Here is a 5,554-nt window from a genome sequence, read left to right on the forward strand (position 1 = left end):
TATAAATGCATCTTGATAGGTATTACCAATAAGTAGAATTCATTAAATATATGAGGCATGACAGTCCAGAATAATTTTCAGGAGAGGAGAAAAAATGTTGTTTCATCTAAAATTTCGGACATCTGATAAATGGCGCAGTGCTCCAGCTAGGCCTAAATCGAAGGGCGCCGCGCCCTGCCCTCCCGAACCTCCGCCCTGCCACCCTAACCTCCGCCCTGCCCCCCTCCCCCCCAACAATTTTTTTTTTATATATGATTATTCATAGATCTCTTATTACATTGTAATTACTTTAATCCTCATTGTAGACATTATATTTGAATGGTTTAATAATAATGGGAATAATACAATTATTTATAACATATAAATTAACATGCAATAGGAAGCATTCTAGAAACACCGCGCGCTCGTACGAGCCCTTTTCACAAAATACTGCGCGTCGAAAGTGCCCTTTTGACAAAGTACTGCGCGTCGAAATTGCCCTTTTGACAAAAAAAGCCCCCCCTGCCCTTTTCAAATCCTAGCTGGAGCACTGATGGCGTATGAAATGATATTAAATAAAAGCAAACCCTCACGGAACGTGCAATTTAACGCTTCTGGTTGTAATATGAACGTGTCTTGGAATGAGCGTTTATGCTGAAACCATGTTAAGTTCCATTTTAAGACTCTTAAAATAGAATAATTACGACGCCTTGGCTTTTGATCTTGTCAGTTCTTCTACTCAAAAGAAACCAATTCGTTTGCCTGTCAAGTTTTATTATTTCTGACTAATGAACTCCTAGCCATACGAAAGTTCACATACTTGTTAATAGTCTTGCATAGGCATGGGACTTTGTTTCATTTGTGAAAGACCATGTAATTTATTGGTGAATATGCTTTAAATAATTAGCGCCTATAATATATCCAATTAAGTTGCTGCGATGGCTGGCAGTCAAATGCATTGGGTTCTGACACGTTCCTCTATTTGGCATCGCAGATTGCTCCCGTTGCGTTCTTTGTAACCCTTTGAATGCTGGGGAATTTGTCGTCTGCTTAATTTCGACAATCATCATTTTCTTCACATTTTGTTCAAAAACCACTATCAGAATAGCATACAGTTTGGATCAAGACAACGTTTTGTGGCGTCTGATTTTGATCCAAACTGTTTGCAAGGGCCTTTAAAATTCGGTTCTAGCGCTATAAGGGTTAAGCAAAACTGCATGTCGTTTATTGTAAGGAGTCATTTTAACCCATTAATAAACAGCACAACAGACAACTCTGTAATACATAATTGAAGACCTATTACAATCGAGTGTGTTAACAGCTTATTCCAGCAAAACTGCAACGCAGCAGATATGTTCTTAATAAGGCTTTGTTGTATTTTGGCTTAACTGTTGATATCCAATCTTCCCATGGAATAAGAATAGCCATTGTTATTCTAATGGATTGAATGTTGCTATCTAATCGAGCAATTAAGATAGCATTAGTTGACAGTATAAGCCGTCATATTGGGTTGTATAACTTGAGAAATAACGGCACGATGTCTACGCTATTTGTCATACTCTTAATTGGCATCGTGTGTACTTTAATAAATTATTTACCGATATACAAAAGATTAAGATTATTAACACGGGATGCTTTATATATGGACTATGGCAAATTGTCAAAAAAGTAAAGAATAACTCAGAAACACGTTAATGTATACCAATAGCGAATACAACACGCTTTAATATGAGACTCTGTAAGCTATTCGTTGCTGATAAAAATGACATGTCAAAGTCAATACGAGCAGCACACACACACACAGTTAATTGATAAATACTAAACATGTTTATATTATGAGACGTGTACAATATGTCACATCATATATATTCATTTGAGAAGCTCTCTTGCACTTACATAAAACTAACAATTTGAAGGGTTACTGGGTGTTAAAGCAATTGCAATGTTTAAAACTAAATATCTTTCTTCCAGACTTAAACCTTATCTGCCGTTGCATACGTTGTTAGATTGAGTAGAGCTTATTCACGATAGCTTGAATACTTAAAGTTTCAAAAATAATACGACAACCACTTTACTGTGCATAACGTTGGCTTATTGGCTTTTGAAGTCGTTCTATTTTACAAAAGATAGCATACCTCCATAATAGTTGCGAACGTAGATAAACGTCCATTCCAGAACTACTCTTTCTAAAAATAGTTGCACTGTTCTATGTATGGTTGTAAACTGTCAAGAATGTCAAGAAATATTTCACACTATCATACAGTTAATTTGTTCATACAGTTTACGTCTCTGGTCGAAAACGTTTGATGAAGAAATAATTGAATGACGTTACTTGGGTCAGATCAGAGTAGACACTAATCCTTAATAGGATGTATATAAATGATTGTTTTCAAATATGTTCGTAATCAACATTGCTTATCCAATGCATTCGGGCTTCTTGCACTTTTAGGATGTATGCTGTCACGTTGCATCATACTATTGTTCTCGTACAGAAAGTTCTCTCGTAACAAAAACTTTGTTATCTAATGATTACTTGTTTAATTAACTGCTAATTTAAGCCCGAGACACGACATTCATTACGAGGATCAATTTTAAGAAACCTTATTTATTTCAGATGTATATAATCAAATCCTAGATTATTAGAAAGCCATACTACTTTGGTAGGCAATAGCGATACTGAAATAGTCTGTTTTAGAGCCGTAACCAATAACTTGTGATATGTTTCGTATTATGGCTTCACTAGTGCCAGACATCTGTCAAATTTCAGACTGGCTGGGTTGTATTTCCTCATCATGTTGAGAGGATCATTATTTGTTTTACACCAGAGACCATAACAATTTCCTCTTACACCATCTATCATTAAATGCTTGTGTTTTATAAAGTGTGGTTTAGGTTTATCTATTTATTTGTTAGTGAAAGAAATGTAAGAAATGTACATGTTTTACACTCATATACTGTCGTATCAATAAAACAATAAATATGTTAAATTAAAATATATATAAATCTACGGGTTGTTCAAGAATAATAAATTATAATTCTTTGAAAAGTCAATTTTTGCTGCGTCACGAACTAAATTGAAGAAAATAATCTTGGTCCAATTAAAAAAAATGTATAAAACAAGTACGGTTATTACAATAAATGATGACATTTGTGAGAAATTTGTGTTTGAAAATTGTAGCAAAAAGTCAAGTGATAAATATACCTAAATTCTCACTCGTCAATGTATCTTATTCAATGACACTACTATCCAACCGAAAATTCCTACTTTAAGAACAGCTGATTCTCTGTGGCTACATAACGGCAGAAATAAGGAAAACGTATTCAAAGAAAGCCTAGACTTCTAATTCAACAGACATTAGCACATTCATCGTCAGCAACGTAATACTGTAATAAGCGAAGAATATTCCCATTTATTTTCTTGGTAAAATATGCGTGAAAATAATAACTCATCCGAATAAATCACAAAACAAAACACCTCAGATAACGACTTGCCACCCATAATTCATAATGAAACCATATAATAATACGTTACATATGTTAACAGAAATATAGTTAATGCATCCTTTAAATATCTATATCTGAAACGCATACGCACATGTTATAGTCACTCATTTCAGACTGCACAATCCAAAATGATTTCTCCGCCTCTTTTTACGATTTAATCATAGATATTAACATACAAATTGCTGATCTACTTTCATCAAAATATAATCTACATAACCCATTCTAGCTTATTGCAACTGCCTACCCTCTTCTTAAATATTATTACGTGTGAAGCATTACGTGTTCCATTAATAATGGATGAGGTACACTTGTTTGTTAGCGTCGGAATTCTTCGTTTTCATTATCGCATGATTTTATGTCCAGATATATGCATAATGTCCATTGGTGCAATTCCATTGCCCCTAAGGTTAGACACTTATATCTTCCGTGTTGCATGATTTCTTAATTTTGCAAAACCTGCCACTTCGCATATAAATTTAATAGATTTCAAAGCGTTTGTTTTCTCCTTCTGATTTTTGTCAAACATTTATCATGTTCATTTCAAGCTTGACTTGTTCTAGGGGCCAAGGATAATGGATCTTCAGCACTATAACATTCTTCCGGACTTCATCAATATAGGTATGTCTGAGCTTAAGTCTCGGCAGAAACTGAACACTCGACTTTGCAATAAGACAAATTACTATAATATTTAATTAATTATTGTCTGTTTTAGGCACAATTACCTTAAATAATAATTCTCGGTGAATCATCTAAATCCAAGTGACTCAAAAATGTTAAACCCCAATGTGTTCAACGAGGCCTTTGGCGATGTACCCCCAAGTAGTCCACGGTCATACAGCATATCAATTACCACGTCACTTATGGGGTATGTGGCATTTGGTTTGTTGGCATTTTCCTCTTTCTTTAGAGATCGTTGTTTTGCCTTACAAGCATCCATTTTAAGCTGAAATGACTTGTGTTGTTTTCTTGCATAATGCGTATATCGTGTTTGCTGCATTTTAGTTTACTGCTTGAAATCTTGTTCCCGATTGTGCTTGGTTTATATTCCGAACCATCACATTTTCTGAAAGTGCATACTTTGCCAAGAGTTCATCCAACATATCTGGGACAATGTAATGTATTTCCCTTTTCTCTTGTTTTGTCAATAAGACTATTTTAAACCTGTTAACAACAGCCATTCTTTCCTTTCTTTTGTGTATTCTTGTTTTGAGCTTGACAGATGTGTTCTTTTACTTCTTCTTTTGTAAGTTGTTTATAACAGTCATTTGCATTGCAGAATGAGGGCTTGGTATTTGGAGATAAGCTAAGTTGTTCAATGTCAGAGGGCTCATGACAGTCAAAATCATTAAAATCAAACCATACATCAGATATAATAATTTCAGTGACACTTGTTTTCACGTTTTCAACAGGTAATAGGCGTACATTTTCAATGTTCATCATGCCTGCAGATTTCCCTGTTTGTTTTCATAATTCCTGTTATTACCGACATCTTGTTCGTTGTTTTTCCTTAAGGTCAGTCATGGGAAGTAGCTTTACATCGTGTATAGTTGCTTTATTAATTTGGAAAAATACACTAAGATATCATGTGATGTTACTTCAAAGAGAGTACAATAGTAATACATGCAGTTCGAGCATTTTTACGATCAATAATTGTTACGGGGAACTCATGCAAATTAATAACTTCCTGGAGAGGTTGAAGGCATTATCTTTTGCATTTCCGCCTTACAATCCTATTTCCAGATATAGTTTGCTATTTCAGAACATAATCCCGTGTAATCTTGATTCTGCATCCATCTACCGGCGGGCGTTAAACACATTCTTATCAAGGACAACTATATAATAAACCGTCTTAGAAGTGTACAAATGGCAATTAAATAATGATTAAATAATGAATCGATGCGTTAATGGCAAACATAAGAATATGTATTTACATATTTGCTATTAATTAAAATATTACAATCCACTTTTAACAAATACACGGATACATAGATAAATTGTAACGTTGTGTGTATATCTACAACTAAACATAATATCTTATCGTTCATTTTCTAAGGTTTCAATGTGCCTGGAA

The sequence above is a fragment of the Dreissena polymorpha genome, chromosome 6 (assembly GCF_020536995.1).
Source record: "Dreissena polymorpha isolate Duluth1 chromosome 6, UMN_Dpol_1.0, whole genome shotgun sequence".
NCBI lineage: Eukaryota > Metazoa > Mollusca > Bivalvia > Myida > Dreissenidae > Dreissena > Dreissena polymorpha.